This window comes from Protopterus annectens, chromosome 14.part0 (assembly GCF_019279795.1).
Source record: "Protopterus annectens isolate FY-2018-M chromosome 14.part0, PAN1.0, whole genome shotgun sequence".
NCBI classification, from domain to species: Eukaryota; Metazoa; Chordata; order Ceratodontiformes; family Protopteridae; genus Protopterus; species Protopterus annectens.
Window position 1 is genome coordinate 1,105,360,333 of NC_056748.1, and position 24,031 is coordinate 1,105,384,363.

The following is a 24,031-nucleotide window of genomic DNA, read 5'->3' on the forward strand; positions in this document are numbered from 1 at the left end:
GATCATCACCAACATGGGGACTCTATGTTCCAGACCAGAAGTGTATCCCTCACTGGTAAGATCAGACCATAAACTAATCTCACTGGATATTCACATCCCGACCCCACCTCCTGCCCAGCAAACCACAGTGAAAAACTTCTCTAAAGCAAATTTCACACTCCTCAAAACCGAGGTGGAATCCTTGAAAGCCCCCAGGCCTGTGGAAAATACAGCCCAGACCGCAGAATCCTCTATAAAGGCATTCTATGAACACCTTCAGGAATGCATGGATCATGCAATCCCAAATAAAACCAAGACCCAATCCTCCAAAGGCAGGCGCCCAGTCTGGTGGAACCCAGCCATAAACAAAGTATACAATAGAAGGAGGAAGCTACTAAATGATAGAGCAAAATCCCAAAAAGGGAAAGCATCTAAAAAACTACGGGCACTCATAAAATCATCTAAGGCTAGCTTCGAGAGAAAAATTGCGCAGGACACTAAGGATAATCACAAGGCTTTCTTTAGTTATGTTAGGAACCTGGGTGGGAATTCCCAGATATGCTCAGAATTAGTCCAAAATGACAAAAAATACACCGAACCCACAGACATTGCCAACATCATAGCTGACAGGTTCAGCGCAAACTCCCCCCCCCCCCTTAGAATTGCTGTAGCCATGTCAGACTCCAAACCAGTTACAAGTGGTGACCCACAAGGCTCAGTCCTGGGACCTCTCTTGTTCGGTATATATTTCTCGGAGGTACAGGCCAACATGGAAGGACTGTGGCTGACCAAGTTTGCAGATGACTGCAAACTGGGTCGCCATAACAGACTCTCCAGCTGACACAAGCATCCTCCAAAAGGGCCTCATAGAAACAGACAACTGGTGCCAGAGCCATGGCCTCAAGCTAAACGCCAAAAAGTGTATAGTCATCCCCTTTGGCAAAAACAAAGTGCCCACAAATTACCACATAGGTGGTAATCCATTAAGTACAGAAGAAGTAATTTGGGACCTGGGGACCCAAGTTGATAGCAGTCTCTCATTTGACAAGCACGTGGCCAAAGTGGTTAGAAAAACATTTTATATAGCCCACCTAATCATGAAGGGATTCACATCTAGATCAGGGGAGGTCATCGTGCCTCTTTACTCATCCCTCATCAGGCCCATAATTGAGTACAATGCCCCTTTTGGGATGTACTTTACCAAACACCTGCAGCAACTGGAAAGACCCCAAAAGTACCTCACCAAGAGGATCAAAGGGCTCAAACAGATGCCATATGCTGCCTGGTTAAAGAAACTCCAGCTCTACTCAGTGGCATATCACCTGTTCAGGGGCGATCTGTGCCTGATGTATAAAGCCATGTCCAACCTGGAATTAATGGACATGCTGCACCTCAGAAAATCCAAATCCCATCTAGCTATGTGCTCGAGAGACTTGAACCTCAGCACTGAAATAAATAGGACATGCTGGAGGGACAGATTCATAACCCAGAGGCTCCCTTCACTCTGGAATAAAATTCCAGTCCAGGTTAGGCAGAGTCCCTCACTGACTCTCTTCAAGAGGAATCTTGATGAGTGGATGGGAGATCATAGGTTTAACCCGGGTATCACTTCTGTGTCACTGTTAGACAGAGGCACAGTATACTAACCTCGAAAAAGGGCATAGCAAAATTAATTTAAAATGGGTGGCGAAAGCCAAACACATTCTGGCTAGGCTTATAAATGCCCTAGGGCAGATATCCTAGTATGAACCTATGAACCTATGAAGGGGGAATTGTAAAACTCCAGAAAGAAAAGTTAGAAACTGTGCAAAGTAGCTTATTTCAGGCACTAAAAAGTGAGTGAGAGCATTCTTGGGGTTAGCAAGCTACTATCAGAAAATTATACCCCATTTTGCTTTGCTAGCACTCCCTCTTGAAGATTAGACAAAAGAGAAGATGCCCCTTAAAGTATAATGAGCAGCAGAGGCAGACAATTCTTTTAAACAACTAAAAGAAGCGTTATGTTCAGAACATGTTTAACCATGTCCAGAGTATACTAAACCCTTTATAATTTACACTGATACAAAACAGAAGGCACAATGGGAATGCTTTGTCAGAATTTTGAGGGATAAAACACCCTATATTCTTTTTTAAGTCACAAGCTAAGAAGAGCAGAGACCAATTATTCCACTTTCAAGATATCATAGCTAGCTATAAAGTGAGTGCTTTCATTGTTAAAGTATTTCCTGTCAGGGACTTGAGATTGGTCATAGTCCATGTCCTGTTAATGTGACTATACAAACAACTGGATGGAAACACTAATCTGTGTCGGTGAAGTATTTCATTATAACCTTTCTAGTTCATTGTCTTACATCAGTCAGGCTCGACCCACCAAAATGCAGATGGGAAGGCAATGTACGTAGTGTGGCTTTGCCCCCCTTCACCACCTTACTCATATGTGTTAACCCTAACCCTGCCCCTTACCCCAACCCTACACATTGTCAATCATCACCCACCACTAAACAACACACACACATGCACACTTCACACATACCAGTAGCCAAGCATAGTATATCTCTCATCATGAGTATCCTTAGTTTTACTCTAACCTGCAAACACACATTCACACTCAGCCTCAGTGTCAAGACGTTCCATATAACCAAACATTTTGGTATTACTACTTACTCTCACATAACATGTTCAGCATTTTTCACTCTCTATAGTGACTGTTGGTAGTTATGATCAGTCTGCTTTAAGGAACTCAGTAACTATTTGGTCATCTAATTGCAATCAAAAGTTAAATTTCAGACAGAAAAATACATTCAGCTAGAAGCACATTCAACAAATTCAGACAGCTGTGGGCAACCCAGGACCAGCCTTAGCAATTATGGGCCACAGTTTGGACCATTTTAGTGGGGCCTCACAAAAGGTCTCCTTTTACAAGTCCATCACTCCCTCCACTTGCTGTCTTATTGACTTGAAGACTGTCAGATTAGATATCAGGAATATATGCAATTATTGTTTATTAAAATTATATTTTAGCAGAAAACATGTTAAAACTGTAGTAAACTACTAGACTTCTGGATTTCCCCTTGGTCTAACATCTCATACAGTTCTTCCCTCAGGGTCTGCTTAAGTCACTCAGGCACATTATAAGAGTCCTGTTTGATGGGCCATTGTGGCCCTGTGTGTCACCAGATGGGTGCACCCTGGCTTACTAGGAAACATGTTCCTAAACTCTATAGTATTGTCTGGATCTCCTGGACCTAGGTAGGAGATAGCGGCACACTTTCCTCTTGTTCCCCCAACACTTTATTACTTTATTTTTTATTTTTCTATCTCTCCCCTTTCCTGTTTTCCCCTTATATGACACATGCCTTACTTGCCTTCATATCCAATGCCCAACAACTGTACATATTGCAAACACTTTGTTCTTTGTATATTTTTTTTTCCGTAGAAACATTATACTTTATGATGCTATGACAGTGCACATCTACTCATTTGCTAATGTTATTGACTGAATACTTACATCACATCAAGTATAATTGTGATTATTTATGATACATACTATCCTGACTTATATTTCTCAGCATGTTTGCCTTTACAATACCACTGTCGAAATGATATTGATGAAAGTGTATTGTTTCACTGGATGCTATCTGCTGCATTACTATTTTAACACAGACAGCAAACGGAATCATTTTTCTGTCCAGGTCTGCATTCTGCCACTTAGCAGATATGCCTTACATTTCACTTCTCTGGGATTATCATGCTCCTGTCTGACTGTAACAAGCATTTTTTCTGCCATGCTGCTTAATTGGTAACATCCTGTCATAAGTCTTAGTGGTCATAAGTTACCCCATATCACAGTATCTGCATTTTTATGCTTAACAATGATTGTTTTATGCTGTCTGAGACTGACTATTCTGCAGTTATTTCTTGAAACTTTGTTAACATCCATTCATAAGCAAATGAAAACAGTACTTCTCTCTGTCTTCAAAATAAGTCTGCTCTTATCTTCTTATAGAGTAACTGGAGTGATGCACAAAACCAGGTAGTTAATCCAACCAGTTTTAGGGTTGAAAACACTGTTGGGCACTTAGCAGCAGCAACTGAGTACTATGGGAGTGCAAGCAGCTAACACTGCGAGCTATACAAGAGACATGAAGCCACAGTTACTAATAATATGGGGCATCATAATACTGACTTGCAAGTATGAAGAGAGTATGACTACAGAAGGAAATGCCTTGCACTTTGCTGTAGTGTCTTTCACGAGTCATGTAAGGCATAATGACCCAGACATAGCCTAGGGCATGGCCTCATGATGGAGCCTAATGGGCCAAATTGGTCCAATTGGCCTAAAGCCGGCCCTATGAGAACCTATGCAATAAATACAATGAATAGTAAACACACACACATATGTGTGTGTGTGTGTGTGTGTGTGTGTGTATATATATATATATATATATATATATATATATATATATATATGTATGGGTTCTATACACTAGATCGAATTTTCACGATTTCAAAATAGTGCATGGAATGCTCACTGCAGCGAAAGTGCACTTAATCAAAAGTGCACTTATGTGAAGTTCAGTACAACAAACGGGTGTTGTACTGAACTTCCATGCAGTACTCATGGACCTTAGGGTTAGGCAGTCTGGATAAGGAAGAAAGCCATCTGTGCCCTGCAATGCAGAAGTCTGTGCGGGTGATGAGTCTGACCGCGCACAGAAGGACATTGGACTGCATCACCCGCAGGTTGGAGCTACAGGGAAGGTTTAGTGAGCGGACATCCAGAGGAAGCATTTGAGGGCATTGGAAATAGAGAAGTGTTTGTGAGGTACGTTCGCGGGCAGGCAGAAGAAGTGGATTTACAACCGGAGCATGAGTAGAAGTGGATTTATTGGAGCAGTTACCATAGTAAGGTACTGGTGTGTGTGTGTGTGTGTGTGTGTGTGTGTGTGTGTGTTTTATTATTTGGAGCAATAGGTATGTATTTTAAACATGCATACAGTATTTTAGATGAAGTTATTGGAAATGTTCTCCATTTACCTATTTTCTGCTGTTATGAGAGGTAGTGTTCCACACTGTTAAGAGTGAAGGTTGAGAGCTCTGCAGATAATTGAGATATTCATTTTTTAAATAATTTGTTACAGTGATTGGAGGTTTAGTGAGAGAACTTGAGACTTGTGGCCATTACTTCTGTGATGGAGAGGTAGGTAATCTGAGCATGAAAGACAAAAGATACTGAAATAGCAAATGATCTGCCTTGCTTTGGGTGGGGGAACATCCACATGTGTATGAAAACAGAATTGGAATAGATTAATGAGTGTTTCATACCAACTGATTACCCATGATGTTACAGTCACTAAATAATGACATGGTTTGAGTTTCAGACTTCATATTCTTCAGAAAATGCATGGCAATGCAAAGCCTGTTATTGTAGTAGCTGGCAAGTATATAAAAGCACCATTTTAGGCTTTGTTGCTGCATATTGAGCTAAGTGGTTGCAATTGGCTAGGCCACCTTTTCCACAAGATGATATCAGTGTTACTGAGTAGATGACTATCTTGAGTGATGGTAGACTGTATGAAGAACACAGGCATTTGTTGAACACCAACATATGGTATGTTGGGGAAAAGGGGCAGTGTTTATGTCTCTGAGGAACAAGTTAAAATATGTGATTAATGTTTTACTTTCTTCATAGTCTGTAGCTGTTTTTTGGGAGGAGGCAGGTGGTAGTGCTTCACTTTTACTTCCTCCACACTGAGCTCTAGCTTGGCTCTTAATTGGCTCTAAATGTCAAGTCAAACCCTTAATTTGACTCTGGCTTGACTCTTTCAAAAATCCCAAGCTTATTTACTTCAGGCATTTAGATGAGGAGGTAGTAAACTAAACACAGGTGGCTGTTTGGGGCATGCATAAGTAGATAATCTATAAGTACCCTATACTATTTTTATAAGGATATAATTAAGCTTAGGTGCATTTTAAAAAGACTTTAATGTTAATGTTACTAAATATTCAAAGCAGATAGCATATGACGAGAAATCTGTCACCTGATGCTACAGAGGGAGAATCTGATGGTCGTTGGTAAAAACAAGAGCACCTAGTCTGGTACAAAACCCATGCATCAAGACTGCAATCTTTTACTGTTCACACCATTTCTTTTTCCATCATTAACCACACGTCCTAAAAAAGCTGCAGATGGTGAAAGGAAAAATAAAATAAAATATAAATAAAACTAATACAAATAAGAAAAGCAACAGCTAAAATGTCCTGTGTTTTTTTTTCTCCAAGGTAGCTTGGCTCTAAACAGCTGTTGTTAAAGAGGTGAAAGAAATAATAGAAGTACACCTAAAGCAGGCAAGTGCAGAAGGAATTCCAAGGATGTGTGTGTAAAAACAGCCCCAGTAACTATATGCTGGTGGCTAGAGAAACCAGAAAGACATGGTGGTGGGCAGACAATACTCAGGCTTGAACCCTGTACCTTAGGTGCAGGTGGCAAGGGCCTGCTTTCCCTACCCACCACCATTTGTTAACAAACTACAGATTTGTGCCTTATATTTATTCTGTTCCTCATGAAATCTGTGATTTCTATGTTTTTCCTTGCAAAATTAGTAGTGCAATGGTGCACTGGTAGCATTGTTGCTTGACAGCTACAGGTTCTCTGGTTTTATTCTTGGCTAGGTTGCCTTTTGTGTGGAGTCTGCATGTCTGGAGTGTTTCTCCCTGCTCTGCTGAAAATTGCCTTTTGTTCCAGTTCAGAATTTCCTGGTTAACAAATGTTTAATAAAAATAACAGGCATTTGAATTTCAGACTTCATATTCTTCAGAAAGTACATGGTAACACAAAACCTTTTTAATCTAGCAATTTTCTAAGTTTATAAGATTGGATATTTGAAATTTGTCCCTAATTTTTTGGACTGTATTCCCCCATTATTGGCTTCATCCAGATTTTTTGTACTAAGGTCGAGAGCTATGGTGAGAACTGAATTCACTGTATATGTCTGGGGGGCTGTATTACCCCATTACTGGCTTTTTCCATGTGTCATTTGCTAAGAGGTTGAGAGCTATGGTGAGAATTGAATTCACTAAATGGCAGCTATTTAAGTTTCAGTCTTCCTCTCTTTTGCAAAACAGCTGCTTTGGCTTAGTGGTATGTTGCTCTGACTGTTTTGTACAGGGACCTGGGTTCAAGACTTGGCAGTAAAATGTATGGTGGTAACACAGCATTCTATTCTAGCAACTTTCCAATGTTATACAAGCAATGTTTAAAATGAGTTCCTGTTTTTGGGCTTTTGTCCCCCCCCCCCACCTAATAAATGTTGGCTTTTTCCAGATTTCTTGTGCTGCAAAGTTCAGAGATACAGCTGAGTGTTGAGTAGATTTTACAAGGAGCTGGGAGATGCATGGGAACTAAAGTTTAGTGCTCCTTATGCTGAGTCTGCTTGTATTGTTAATAGCACAACAGGTGGTGTACTTGCTTGTGATGCAGACGGCTGCGGATTCTACTCCTACAGTAGGTAGATGCATTGCTGATAATGTACTGTGTTGTAAAGGGGGGTGGATGTTGCAGTCCTTTTTGGCAAAGATACCTAGTAACAATGAACCTGTTATCATCTATTCCCTATTGCAATATTACTAGCTTATTTTTTTAATGCAACATAGGCAATTTATTCTTCAAGGGCAACAGGCACTTTATTTGTAGATGAAACAATGAAATATAAAGTTGTTTGCTAGCAGCAACCTCTTCATTAGTTACATATTTCTTTAATGTGGAATTATTTAGCTGACTTTTACTACTTCAGAGATTGTGCATATTTACTGTTAATAGTGAACTGTAGAAGTTTGATTAGACTTTTATTATGGAAATGTTCTGAATTGGACAGTTTTTGTTTAGCAGATATCTATTAAGTGTTTGTGTTGTAAAATGTAAAATAAAACTTTCAAATGAAATCCAAATTATCGCAGAAGTAAAGCAGTATGCACATTACAGTGTTTATGGTAAATGGGGCGAAATAACCAAGGAATGGGACATTGGAATGGCTGCAGGGGGAGGCTCCATCGACCATTATTTTATGGGGGGGAAGGGCAGCAAACTCAAAAACAGCCCTGGCTGAACTATACCTCTCAACTGTCCAGATTTTTGCAGAATGAATAGATTTTTGCTTCTTATTTTTGGTTTGTTCCTCGTAAAATTTGTGTTTTTCTGGCAAATCATATAGGAATAAAGTCACGAAATAATGACAAACATTAACTTTCAGACATAATAACCTTCAGAAAAATGCATGCTAAAGCAAGACCTGTTATTCTATTAACTGTCATAAGTTTATACAAGAGCAACTTTTAGTACTGTTTGTATGTTCCCCCAATATATTTGGCTTTGTCCAGATTTCCTGCATTTAGAGGTTGAGAGGTACATGCAAATAAATTGCTTTATAGAATTAGGAATATCCAAACCTCTCAATTGTCCCAAATTTTGGCTCAAAATGTTGCTGTCCCCCTAATAATCCCTCAGCAAAATAGAAATTTTGGAAGAAAACTTGGAGGGTTTACAATTATAAATAACTGTAATGATCAGAGTTATAGATTACTTTTATTTCAGAAATGCATGTAGATTATCTAATGTTGTCAGCTCCTCAAGTTAACAGTACTAATATTAAAAATGTATCCCTTCTTTGACTGCTGCATTGTGTGGCAATTGTATATTTTTGCATCACATTTTTTGGTGCATTTTTCATAAAATTGTGGTTTTCTGGCAAATTAGTGTCAAATCATTAAAGACTGAAGTTAGAAAATAATGGCAGACATTTGAGTTTCAGATTTCATATCCTTCAGAAAATTCATACTAATGCAAGACCTACTACTATTCTATTAACTTTCTAAGTTTATAAGAGCAATATTTTAAAATTGTCCTTATTTTTGGGCCTGTGTCCCACTTCTATGTAGGGCTTTGTCCAGATTTCTTGCTCTGAGGTTGTGAGGAATGAGTGTCAGAGCCATCACCGTCAGCCAGAGACATTTCAATTTGTGACATACTTGTTGCACCCCACTCCCCCCATGTAGTGACTCTGGATGTGTCCAAGCAAGGCAAGGAGCAGTTATGCACTGCAAGTGTGCAGTGTATTCCCCCATCCAAGGTAGACACAAGTGGCTTTTCATCTGTCCTTGATTTTGCATAATGTTGTGGTTTTCTGTCATATTTTTATACTGTTGATTTATGCTTCTTATTATTCAGAAAATGCATGGTGTCGCAGAGCCCTGTTGCTCTGTGTTTAAGTAGCAGTGCTTTAATTACCATCAGGTAAGCGTGGAGATTGTAAGATGCAAGGGAGCTTTAATAAGCATACTGTTAAAGAATTGCCAACATTGAAAGCCTTTTTTGGTGTTGCCATACAGAGAATATTTACATAACTAGATAACATATAAGCCTTTGGTATTGAAATGCATATGCCAGTATTTGTAATAAAGGACAGGATTACAGTATTTTCAGAAGCTCATGCCAATCTATCATGTGTGGTCCATAACTTGTGCAGTAATCCTTTAAGCAGTTTTTATCTTGAGCTTGTTTCTTGTTTGCTGTTCATTTTTTACTTTGATCATGTCTTCCCCACGAAAAAAGTAGATAGTTGTCAGGCAGCAGGTCTTTTTTAGATTAGAAACATTTTTACAAGTGGGGGTATCACGGAGATTGCTACTTTCAGCATGTTATTTGGTAATTTTATAAAGCTGAATATAAATTATAATTAGAACTGCAGTGCAAGGAGAAGTGGTTTGGTTTAGTGCTGCTTGTTTTTTTTAATACTTGATTTTGACTGGCATTCCAGTAATGTATTTAAAAAGTAATTTATTTTTTCATGCCTCACAACTTTTGCGTTTCCATCTAGATATAGCCAATGCATTGAAATATTTTTTTCTTCCACACTTCAGTTTGTCTTGATTGGACTCTCGTAATGATGGTTTGGCATCCAGGGCAGCATATTTAATTAAAGTTCCAGTTGTTGTGGTTTTCAGCATAGCTTCACCCATTTCAAGTTGGTCACACCTCTTCCCATTGGCCCCACCCATTCAGCTGTCTCCTGCAGTCCCCTTTTAATTTGAAGTCACCAGCCGTCACTGATCCCTGGCTGTGTACTACATTAATTACAAAGTGAACTGGCACCACACTTGAGTACTCTGTTCAATCACAGCCTCATTTCAGGCTTTGTTCCTATTAAATGGTGCACTGCTATGGTCATCCCACTCCACAAAGTGGGAGTGACTACAAACCCTGGGAACTACCGCCCCATTAGCCTGAAAGTCTGAAATGTAAGGCTATGGAGCACATCATCATGGAACTTATAAATAAGGACAGAGGGAATCTCCAAACACTGGGCCCCACGCAGTTTGGGTTTGTGAAAGGTAGATCATGCCTGCCAGTCAACCTGATAGACTTCTTCGAGTCTGTAACCAGAGCTGTGGATGAGGGCAAGGTAGTTCACACAGCCTTCCTAGATCTTGCCAAAACCTTCAACACCATCCCTCGCTCAGGAATCGTAGATAGACTCACTAAACTAGGCATAAACCCCTATGTCATAAGCAGGGCTGCAAACTGGTTCACTGATAGTACCCACACTGTGAAAGTAGCGGACTCCAAATCTGACTACCAACCACTTACAAGTGGTGTCCCACAGGGATCGGTCTTAGGTCCTCTCCTGTTTGGCATCTACTTCTCTGAAGTTCAAGCCAACACAAAGGGACTCTGTCTGACCAAGTTTGCAGATGATTGCAAACTGGGAGCCATTATTGATTCTCCAGCTGATGTAGACATTCTAGAATAAGACCTCACTGAACCAGTGACTGGTGCCAGAACCATGGCCTTAAGCTCAATGCTAAAAAGTGCATTGTCATTCCCTTTGGGAAAAATTCGGTGACCATGAACTACCACATAGGTGGTAGTCCACTAAACACCGAAGGTGTGATAAGAGACCTGGGGACACAGGTTGACAGCAACCTCTCCTTTCATAACCACATTGCCACTGTAGTCAGAAAGTCCTTCTATGTGGCACATCTCATTACAATTGTTTCTCATCCAGGAAGAAAGAGGTCATAATCCCTCTCTACTCATCCCTCATTAGACCTATTATAGAATACAATGCCCCATTTGTTATGCACCTCACTAGACACCTACAACAACTGGAAAGGCCACAAAAATACGTCACTAAGAGGATCTTAGGCCTTAGACACATGCCCTATAGGGACAGACTCATAAAAACTCCAGCTATACTCTGTCTCTTATCGCCTACTTAGAAGTGATCTCTGCTTGACCTACAAAGCCATGTCTGACCCAGAGATGGTAGATATGCTACACCTAAAGAAATCCAAATCCCTCCATGCCACATGCTCCAGGAACCTAATCCTCATTACCACAATAAACAGAACATGCTGGAGGGACAGGTTCCTCACTCAGAGACTTTGCATACTCTGGAACAAACTTCCCATTCATGTCAAGCAGACCACTTCACTGGCCCTCTTTAAGAGAAATCTTGACGAGTGGATGGGGCAATAGGAAGTTCACCTTGTGGATCACTTCAGTGCCCTTGCTTGACAGGGACACTGGGAACTAACTTCAATGGCATGATGCCATTGAATCTTCTTGGGCTAGGCTTATATAGGCTCCAGGGCCATTATCCTAGTAAACAACCATGAACCTAAATCTGATCTAGGATAACTCCCAAATTTTAGTGATGCCAGACTGAGGGTAGTGGTATTCTTTCAGGGTTTTTTATTGTTTGTAGTCAGGTGGCAGTTAATCTCTAGTGTGTTCCCGATAGAATTACCATGGATATTTGGGCACTGACAAAGTTAATCCCATCCCATAGTGAATAGACAATTTATGTTTTGTTGACCTTTATATATTTTGGAATGATACTGGCATCTGCGTGCCGGATGTCCTGACACTGGATAGATCATACGGCAGAAGATTAATAAGCAGAGATAGTAAATTGATACAGGGAAGTTTTCATGTGCTCCACCTGCATGAACAGACTCTTTAAACGTGGAGATGTCATCTTCCATTTCTTCTTGTTTATTTGGGAAGGTTATCAGGCATCCAGTGCACCTTGTATGATATAGAGGCAGGCTGTTTTGTCCCCCTGTAAAGACCTTCAGTGTGGTGTGATATAAAATGTTATCCTTCCTTTAGACAGAACTGGAATATTCTGCATTTTTTCCTTCCCAGGAGCACTGCATTTCATATACCTCAGCAGTTTGACATGTAAATACTGCATGTTTTATGGCCCATCACACATTTTGTTTGACTTAAATATGATTCAGCGCACTGACTTTGTTTGGATAGTACAACACTAAAGCTAAATATTGCGTTTTGTGTGCAATGGGTAGTCAGTAAGAAGAGGTGTGTGGCATGAACATCTAAATGCTTATTGAAAAAAATGTTACGAATCACCACGCACACTTTTTTCATCGTACTAAAGACATTATAGAAAATGGTATGAAGGAGAATTATATTGTAATATCATGTTAGGTTGTAGTTTCAGAAAAGACATTAGCTTACGAATCTGAATTCAAATGCCAGTAGAAACAAGGCTAAGAGCGCCTATGCTGTTGTAAAATCAATGTGTTCTGCTATTCAGTTTATCTACAAATTGCTGATTATATATTCATTTGTAACATTATATCTAGTTATTGGCCTGTTATCTAAAGAATCATGGGCAGATTCTGAATTTGAGATACCCTTGAAAAATACTGCTATCATTTTTTACAAAGTAAGTAGATAAAACAGGTTCATTTGTATTATTATACATTATTTGAAGAATAAGATGTATATGTTCAGCATTATTAATATACTGTAGTTATTGTCATTTTGCTCCGACTTCACATTTTTCCTGCAAGACAAAAAATCCAAATATAGTATCAAGGACATAAGAAGTAGTCTGTAATTATTTTGGCATAGCACTGTGGGATTTTGGCCTCAGTTTTAGTTTTGATGTTCCTTGATTTTCTTTATAAACTTAAGAGTTCTTTTTACGGTGCATGCATTATTATATAACTAGCCTTATATACACAGATTACTTGGAAGTAACTGTGTTAGGTGTAATAATAGAAGGCCACCTATTTAAAAAAGTAATAATAATAATAATAAAGCTTCCACGGTGGTGCAGCAGTAGCGTTGTTGCCTCACAGCAAGAGCTTCTCCCGTTCGATTCTCAGATAGTGTGCGGGGAATGCCTTCTGTGTGGAGTCTGCATGTCCTCCCCGGGGATCGAGTGGCATTCCGAAAGACATGCGTGAATGGGCGTGCCTTCGTTGAAGGTTGGGACATCGAGCTGGCAACTCGGCACCGTGAAAATCTACTGCCAATCATTAGCGGACCGGAATTCCTCTGTGGCGACCCCTAACCAGGAAAAGCCGAAAGACAACAACAACAACAATAATAATAATAATAATAAAGCATTGCTTCTCTTTCTAGTCCTTCACTTCATTTTTTAAAGGTCAGTGCTATAATGTTTAGTCTCGGAAGATGAGAGGTTCTGGATGTTGTACATTGCATACTTATTTCCTTGGTGTTTATGAAAAATGTCAGATAAGTATAAACCAGTTACTGTATCATCATATAGATGTTACATGGCTAAGTTAGACTCATCTGATAGTTTTCAGAAATGTCACTAGAAGTTCCACTATGACAAATCTGAGTGAGATCACTCAGAAATCAAGTCCACAGTCACAACCAATCAAAACATGTTATGTGCCATTCACTGTAATAGCACAGATCAAAAGAATTTTTCTTGGGGGGGGCAGCAAACCCTTACACTTCGCACACCTGAGTTTATACATATCAGCTCCATGGTTGTACAATATTGGAAAAAATAAAAACTCCTGAGTATGGTGCACCTCTGTCTAAAACAGACATGTCCAACCTGCGGCCTGCGGGCCGCATGCGGCCCTCAGAGCTCTTCCATGCGGCCCTCAACCTCTAACTGTAACATCGATGTATGCATGCCCCAAAACACTTTTTTTGTTTTGTGTTTTTCGCTCCCATGACCTGTAACATTAATGTCGGTGTGCGCATGTGCCAATGCACCCTTCTAGTTTTGGTTTTGAGCCAAAAAAGGGTCAGTGTGTTTACGCCATTATTTTGCACCAAACAATCAGTGTGTGTGTGTGTTCTCGCTGAAGAGGGACTCATGTATGGATTTGCCGCTGTTGCCTTTGAAAGGGACAGCACTTACCTTTGTTAATAGGTAAGTACAGAGTGAGTGAGTACATGCATGAAAGCAGAATTGTGTGCATGAAAGTAGAAGAAGAGTGTGTGTGTATTTGTGTATATGTGTGCATGACAGAAAGAGACGCATGCACAAAGAGGCTAACAATGATCAGTCTACCTACTGAACACAAACGAGTTAGCTCACAAATATATCGTCCATTAAAAGTACACTTTCATTAAATTGCGGCTTTCCTGACAGGGAGAGTGTTGTATTGAACATGAACTCATACCTCTTAACTGTATGGATTTTCAAAGAATGTCTGGATTTTTGCCTCATCTTCCAATTTGTGTCTTTTGCTTAGGAAATAAAAGTAGTCATCCAAGGTAATGCAGTTCCAGGGAGTAAGAATGAGACAGCGGCCTAGGGTTAATGGGTCAGTAGTGGATTGACTATGTGGGACTGTAGCATATAAAGTTGAATTGTTTTTTCAGACAAACAAAAAAGCACCTAGTACTGTTTTTTCATTGGTGTGTTCTAAGCAGTGGTAGATTGGACAACAGTGAGCATAGCTTTGGCGGATCATCAATACTGGCAAATCAAGTGGGCACAATGTCAGTTTTTTAAATGTTGGGGATTTTAATGTGTATGTGTGTGCTTATGTGTTGGGAGTGCTGCAACAGTAGATGATTATTAAAGACAGAGACTTACAGACTGTGGAGAATATGTTTCTTTGTTTCAAAACCTGATACTTGAGTACGCATGCCAAAAGTAGATTTTTTAAGACATAGCTTCTTGCCATTTACAGTGGATGGATATTTACATTTAATGGACAATGCTAGCAGTATTAGCGTGGGCCTGTGGGGTTCTGAAGGATGCCAAGTCTACCACTGCCAATGTCTTGTAAAGTGACCTGGAAATGGATATTGGGATGTTACTGAAAAAATATAGTAAGTGGGCTTAGAAATATAGTTTAATTAGACAAAGTGTACTTTAAATTTACAGGCCATAATTTAATTTATTTCAGGTAGTCCAGATACTGGTAGATTGTATACCATTAGACTTAATTAGGGAGAGCTGTCATTCTGGGGAAACAAGCAGCCCTAGTTTCCGTGAAAGCTCTGTGGTTGCTTGCAGGTAGGAAGTTGCAGGATGTTGATGCAATGTGTTTTATTTATTATTTTTAATGCATTTGTCATTTCAAAGCATGGTTTTCTTTGATGCAAAAAAAGGCAGGACTGAATGAGCCATATAATGTTTAACTGACAATAATGGGATAGAAAGATTATAAGTGATGTATAATGTTTGCAGCTACAGTTGTTTCAATGGTGTCTGTGATGCATAACTATTTTGGGCCTGTGTCCCACTTTTATTTTTCGCTTTGTCCAGATTTCTTGCTCGAAGGTTGAGAGGTATGGTTCCATACTAAATCAGAAGTTGTATTTACCTTGGAAGACTTTTCGGCATTATTATGAAAAACAGAGCCTTTTTAATATCTCTGCTTATTTCCAATATAAACTGCCATGTAACCTTGCAAATAACCTTCTTATTAAGCTACTTTACTTCTTTTGGAATTGACAGGTATGATTCATCTGTTCGGACATAAGCATAGAGTGCTAATGTGATTTTGATTTCTTGTAGCAGTCTGTGGTTTACATATCACAATAACTTTTCTGTGTTTCTGGGTGTGTAATCAATTTAACAGTTTTAAAGATGTTTTCCAAAAATAAATAAATATATAATAAATAAATAATCCTCTCTACACTTTGAGCTATTGACAAAGTCTGGGAATCTGTTTTTTTCAAAAGCGAAGGTCAGCATTACAGCTCAGTAAACTGTCAGTCTGTGAGTAACTTCTGCACAAATTAAAATGTCTGAATGTCAAATGGCTTTAGATTGGAGGGAAGTTTATTTACTTTATTTTATTTTACATTTGTTTACCGGGAAAGTCCGACTGGACACAAGTCCATTTTCAGCAGAGGCCTGGGGAGAAAAGCTCCAAAAATAACACAAAACAATATAATACAATACATGAGAGAGACAGACAGCAAATCATGGATGTAGTACTCATATAATATGGCAGAGATTACATCACGTAACAGTGAGAATTATTGAGGTACAGAATAAACTTAAAAACATTTTTTTTTTACAGTTATAATTACAGCAAGGCAAATATCAATGAGTTAGGTTTTCAGGAGAAAACTGTTTTTACATAGCTGAAGCTCTGAAACAATCTTTTGGTATGCATTAACCTGGGGATTGATACAAGTTATATGTTTACACCAGTATGTAGCATTATCTTAGATAGTTTATGGTTTTCTTATTGATTTACTTTTTGCCGAGCAGTTGTTTGTTGATTTATTGATGGTCCTTTTGGTGGTGGGAAATTGCATGCATGAATCCATCTCAGTTATGATTTTTTTTCAGATATTTTGACTTCCAGACAATTTTATTCAGTGAGTGGGTGTCATGTGATTACTGAGGTTGCCTATTTTACAAGTAGGGGCTTTTGTGTGTGTGTGTGTGTGTGTGTGTGTGTGTGTGTGTGTGTGTGTGTGTGTGTGTGTAAGAGAGAGAGATTTAATATGTATACTGAATATAATTTTGCAAATGGTATTCTTAGTTAAACATGTCCCTCTTCTTGGGCAACTAGACTTGAGAAACCAATATTAGATCTTAGCCATCCAGCTGGATTTTCCATCTGATTTGATGAAGGCTATGCTACTTACCCAAGGACTACATATATGGCTATTCATCCAGCCATCGTGTTGCTGAACTACATTGTTTGACAATGAGAGGAGCTTTTTACAGAAGTTGAAGGTTTTTGTGTCAAGAACCTGTCCATAAAAAGTGGCTTGTTTATGTTGCAGTGAAGGCTGTGGTCTTTGTAGTGTGTGTTTTAAGTATAACCAGTATTTCTGAGGTTGAGAAAGTCTCTTAAGGCAGGATCTTTCTTAGCCTGGAAAGCAAGCCACTGATGAAATTTATAGGGGCCAGTGAGAGACAGAGGAAAGCAAGAAGCTTTTTAGTCTGTTTGGATAACTAAGTGAACTTAGTTCTTTGACCTTTTTTGTCAGAAATGATTGTAGTCTTTCTTTTGGCAGGGTGTTTTGCTGAGGCACATGCCAAAAGGGGCATTGCACTCAATAATGGCTCTTGTAAAGGAAGAATACAGGGATGTTATGACCTCCTTGTCCCTGGATGAGATACCCTTACTAATGAAGTGGGCCATGTAAAAAGCTTTCCTTACAACAGCGACAATGTGGTGGTCAAAAGACAGGTTTCTATCAACCTGGGTGCCCAAGTACCATACGACTTATTGCGTGCTTACAACATTGTTATTAATGTAAGGTAAAAAGTAAAAAATGCACCAAGATAACACACAGCAAACGTTTAATCACAGCAAAGTACAAAGTGGTTATTGTTATTAATGTGATAACTTGTGTGGACATCACTCTTCTCAAAGGGGATGATGATGCATTTATTGGCATTTAGCTTGAGGCCATATTTCTGGCACCAGTTATTTGTTTGGGTGAGACCCTCATGTAGCTTATTCAGAATTGTTTTATTAAGTCAGTAATGAGAATTCATTTGTTGGGTTATTTTTGTGGATTCTAGTATTGTAGGACTGCTGATGTTGACATTTTACGTAGTTGGACTGCTGGAACAGTTTTCCCAGTGAGAAATCTTAGTGCTGTAGTGAATATCTGTTTATTTGTAAAAAAAAAAAAAAAAAAAAAATATATATATATATATATATATATATATATATAGAGAGAGAGAGAGAGAGATATTAACTAAGATGTTAGAGTTAACTGTTAGATTAGAGAATTAGAATTAGAATGAGAATTAGAATTTTAAGGCAAATATTAGGCATTTATTACATTTATTCATTGTTCAAATGCACCTACAGTACAGCCAGGAGGTCGACTGTGGTCTTCCAGAGCAACAAAAGAGTTAAATATATGATATATTTTATATGCAGCCCCAAGACCATTTCTGCTCACTCAATGCGGCCCCAGCAAGCCAAAAGGTTGGACACCCCTGGTCTAAAACAATCACAGATTTCACTCTAAGAAAAATAAGTGGTTTTAAGGAACCACAGATTTAGGAAATAGTATACCTCAATAAAACAACAGATTTAGGAAATAGTATACCCAATAAAGTTGCCCTGAATGGTGAACTAAGATAAATGTAAATAATGAAGGAAAGAGCTCTCAGGAGACTGACAGAATAGTACCTCCCACAGGACTGGTGGCAAATGGAGTCCTTAAAAAGAAGGCTGCCATGGGGAGGTCAGGAAAGGGGCAGCTAGTGGTGTATCAGGGTGATACAGGAAACACCACAGCTGGGTCAGGAAGGGGACAGATGGTGGGGTGCCAGGTTGGTATAGAAAACAATGCAGCTAGGTCAGGAAGGGGACAAATGGTGGTGTGCCAGGGTAGTATAGGAAATAAAACAGCTGCATTATTGGGAAGCCATCATTCATTCCTTTGCCTACAGTTCTAATTCACATAAGACCAGCCTTGCTAGACACAAGGATATATGCTTTTATGATTAAAGATCATAAGGTTGAAACCAAAATCCTAAAGGTTAAAGCTAAAATAAATAGACTGAAACATAAGCAGTGAAATACAGAATACCAAAATAAATGTGCACCTTAAAGTAAATACAAAATAAAAACTGAACACACCAAATAAAAATAAATATTGTTTTTTCAGGGGCTCCAGCTCCCTGCACCCAGCTTTCTCACATCACTACACAGATATTCTAAATCCAAGATGACCCAGCCATGAAGGAAAGGAAAACCTGTTTCAAATGATTTTTTTTATTTTCATTTAGTATATTTGTGTTTTAATTGCTATGTTATGTTTATGTTCAGATGGTTAGTTTGCTGCCTCATCTCACCTGATGCTTCATTTAGGTTCTCAGTTGGGGTGACTTCTGTGTGGAGTGTGTATGTCTTCCTTAAGTCCATGTGAATTTTTAGGGTCTATATTGAAGGACCAAAGAGGTGTTTCATCGAACACCTCTTGGTCGACACATTTAATGCGAACGCATTAAAGCATGAATGCTCAAAGCAGCGATTTCTTTCCCTGGGAAAGAAACCGCTTGGCCATCCCCATGTCTTTGCCCCTTTCCTCACTGTAGTGCAATCTCGGAGTTGGTATATTTAGTTAGGGGGGGGTGTGGGGGCATAGCGAAGACCCCCATGTTATGTTTGAAAGTGAGTGTGTGTGTGTGTGTGTTTGTGGTAGCAATTTTTTTTCCCAGAGGAAAGAAATCGCAGTTTTGAGTGTTTGCGCTTTAGTGCATTCGCTCTTTGTGTTGACCAAGAGGTGTCTGAAACACCTCGTTGGTCTTTTAATATAGACCAAATTTTTGTCTGCTGCTATGGTTTCTTCCCACATCTAAAAGATTTGCAATAGATGATGTGGTGTTACTCCAAATTGCCTATAGGATATTTATTCATGACTTGTAATGAGACAGTACCTTGTTCAATACCCTGCAACCACAGAGTGCCAAGACAGACTCGAGCTCCCCACAACCCCAAAATGGAGAAGCTGTGTCCCATTTCACTGAGCAATAATACTGAAAATATAGAGGAAAGATGATACCAAGCAAAAAAATAGGCCACATAATGCACACTTATTTATTCATTTATTTTGCATTTGGTTACCAGGAAAGTCCAATTGGACACAAGTCCTTTTTCCGCATATAACACAGATTAATAATGTACACTTTTACAGGTACAGAAGTATAACACTATACATTACACATCAAATCAAATTAGGATAAAATACTTTAAAATGTACAACTATGATTAAGATGAAATAAGAATTGCTGTACATGTACAAAGAAGAAATACCTTAAGCTGCACGATTAGATGGCATCCAGTATAAAATAGTAAATAATAGAACATACACACCAAGTGCCTATACTTAGAAGAAGGAGTAAAATATTGGGAGGGAGGGAGGGAGAGGTATGAAGAGGGGGATTTGCAAGATAAAGAGAGGTCTACTGCTTGAAAATAAGGGAGGAGTAATTACCCTGGGTGAGCAAGAAGATGGAGACAAACTAGCCTGCGGGGTCACAGTTACAAATCCAATTGGATTTTAGGTGCATTTTTAGAGAACTTTTAAACTGAGGTAATGGTGTAGTGGCTGATATATTCCTAGGCAGAGTGTTCCATTTTTTGGGCCATAAAAGCCGAATAGAGGGAAGCTCCTGCAAAGTTGTTGGCTTTAGTGACTTGGAGAGGTTTGTTACTGGAGCGTAGGACCCTAGTACTGGAGTACAAGTGTAGGGGTTAGTATAAGCTGGTTGTAAAGGAGAAGATGGGGAAGTTTGAGCCAACTGAGTTGTTTAATGACTGAGCAGTTGATTGTGAGATGTGAGGTACTGGTGGCGAACTTTGCAATTTTGTTATAGCAGACATCACATTTAGTAATATCTGATTTTCTAAGATTGCTGAGGAAAGGGGAGGTGCATATGAAATATGTTTCAGCTATTTTTACCCTGGTGCTGTTTGTGAGGAACTGTTTATTTCTATATAGTCCACCTAGTTTTTTTTTTTGTGTGCTTTCTTTATGGTGAGTGAAATGCAAGGGTCAAATTACATGTTGCATTCTATCTCAACTCTTAGAGGCTTGGTATGAGTGACAGGAGAGATGGGCGTTTTATTGTTAGAAATTATAGTAAATGTATTTATGGGAGTGGCAGGATTAATCAGCTGGAAAATGAGAAGAGGAAAGAGGCATGTGTTTTTAATTGCAGTTTCTGCTTAGCACTTTTGACTCAGAAAGAAATTAATAAATGAGACTTCATCAAAGTCACTTTAAGCAGTTTTCAGGCACAAGAGCTGTCTGGTATTCTATGTAAATATCTACTGAGCTCTATAGGACAGCAGGACAGCATCTGTGCAATCAGCAATAAATCTATACCAGTCTCAGCAGTGCATTGTACTACTCAGAATCTTATAACATGACGCTATTAACGAAATATTCAGCTCATTTCCATTATCGGGTTACCTGACAAGTTGCATGTTTCTGCATACCTCATTCTTGACCAGTTAGTTTGCTGCAATATTCATACTGAATTTCCAAAAAGGTCTAGTGAATCCTGTATGAATCTTTCCAGTAGGACTCTCAAGCCATCTGTCAGATACATATTTGCAAGAGCTTCAAACAGGTCTCTCAATCCTTTCTATGTGCTATATTTACTTACTTTTGTTGAACAAGTTAGGACCCCAGACATGATTTACTGCAAGGAGGACTTGAGTAGGTATTCATATTGAATATTGGAAATTTGGCTAGAGTACAAGGGGAAATTCCTTTACTGTTTGCAAGAGACAGTAGAGTGGCATTTCCCATGAATATGTGGAAAAGTCCACATGAACAAAACAAGAGAGTCTAGCTCAATGACACTTTTGTCACTACAGAAATAGATTTGTAAGGTATTTTTGATGTTTAGAGAAGGCTATCTGTTCAGGAAATCTATGAACTGGATGCAGTATCCAGCTCTTAGGCTAAAATATTTGATTGCCAGCATCTAATAGTAAGGGAGAAACTGGTGGTGATAGACAAAGTCAGGAAGTGGCTGTGCCTTTGGAGATGGTGTCAGATGTCTAGAGAATGGTGTCTACATTTCTGATGCCAAAAGTCAGCTTTGCCAGAAAAGTATAACAGAAGGGAAAGCCAGAGATCAGTTGAAGAGGTTGTGACTGACAAAATATCCAGGCAGTCTGAGGTCCCCAGAAAGAATGCACTGTAGATGAGGCATGTAGAAAATGGTTCCCTATTACACGATCGAAGCTTTACTTAATCAAATAAGTAAAGCCCGAACTTGTAATATCGAAACCGTAAATTATCGAATGGCCGATTTTAACTCAGGGAAACACTTCCCTTGGCCGTTCTGTGCAGTATGCCCGTTTCTCCAATTTGGAGCGATCTCGGAGTTGGTATATTTAAGTGTGGGTGTGTGTGTGTGGAGCACAGCCCCACATCGGGGGATGTCGAGGGCAAAGTCTCCCACTTGATTTCGGATATAAAGTTTTTTTTTTTTTTTTTTTTTTGATTTGGCCAAGGCAAGTGTTTCCCCTTGGTTGAATCATCCGTATAACAATTTCAGCTGTCGATATTACAAGATCGAGCTTTAGTTATTCAATTAACTAAAGCTTCGATGATGTAATATAGATGTGTATAAAATGAATTCGAACTTCAGAATAGACCACTGCTGTTGCGTTACTCTTTAGTAATAGTTACATGCAAACACTAAAATGTTCTGTTAAATTTCTTCTCAGTAAAGCAGAGATTCTTCTGTTTTTGAATGTTGAGGTAAACAGAAAAAAGTCATCATCTCAGAAATGCGTTGCTTTATTTGAACAGTTGCCGATTTTTTCAGGACTGAATATTTTAATGACACTGTTCAAACATCTGTGTCTCTGTACATTCTGCTCAAAAGATGATGAATGAAAGTCAAACTTGGACTGGGAGGCAGCTTTTTTCAGATGTTAAATATGAAATAGATAACATTTTGACAGTGCAGTCTTGCTTAAGGTTTGCAGGGGGTAGGGAGGGATGTAAAAGACACCCTTTAAAATGCTTTATTTATATTTGTGAAGGACATCTAGCACATACAAATTTACAGAGATTGTGTAACTTTTATGGAGATAAGGGACATTTAAGAACATGCCACACTACATATGTTGTGGACTAGAGGAATATTTATAGCCATACTATTTAAACAAAAATACTTATTAAGTGCATGATTTAGTATTTATTTATTTATTTATTTATTTCAGTTTGATGACCGGGGAGGTCCACTGGGCTCAGGAGCCCATTTTCAGTGGAGGCCCGGGGAGAAAAGCTCCACATTACAAAATACAAAGATAAAACAAAATACAAAATACAAAAGATAAAAATAAACATAAGATTCAAGGTACAGATACATAAGGATGCAACCGTCAGTCTACATGGTATGAATGCTGGTAATTTTTGATACAGAGGTAGTAAAAGGAATGGTGTTTACATAACATATTATTTATATCTTGAAATGGATGATTAAAGATTACAAAGAGTCTGATTCTAGTAATGGCAGAGTGGTAGAGCAAGCATAGGTTTTTAGGGAGGGGAATAAAGGGAGAGCAAACTATTTACAGTATTTACATATATACACAGGACAACAGTAGCAATAAGTAGATATGAACAAGGTTGATAGTAGTAAGAAATTGAATAGCATTACTGTTAATATGTACAGTGAGGGGGCTAGGTGGGGAAAGTGCAGTTGCACTTCCACTTAGAAAACAGGTAGGAATGGAGTAATTTTTTGAAATTATTAGGATTTTCTATCAATCTTAAAGAAGGAGGGATATACTGTATATACTGTAACTATTACTGAAAGGCACTAACTAGAAGTGTTATGTTACAAGATGCTTATATAACTGAGCCTGTACAAACGCTTAATTTTGTAGGATAGGAGGACAAATTGTATGTACTATTCAGTATGTGTTCAGGAAATGTTCTGACGTTGGGACAACTGTTGCATTTTAACTGTAGGACTTTAAAGTGAGACAATAAGACCTGTTGCCCAGTAGCTATAGAAACAGTTTAATATACAATGAGACAACAATAAAAGCAGACATTTGGATCATAGCTGAAATATCTGAATCAGATAGATTTGCAGCAATTATTACCTGAAATGTCATGGTCAGCCTGGGTTAGACTAATTTACAAATAAACTTTGAAATGTCCAAAGGTATTAACCGTTCACATCTTAAACATCTATTATGAGTACACTCGTGTGTATGAAAATCTTATCTGGATGAAATATAGTTCCTGCTAGTCAAGAGTTTGGTGTCAATCAGG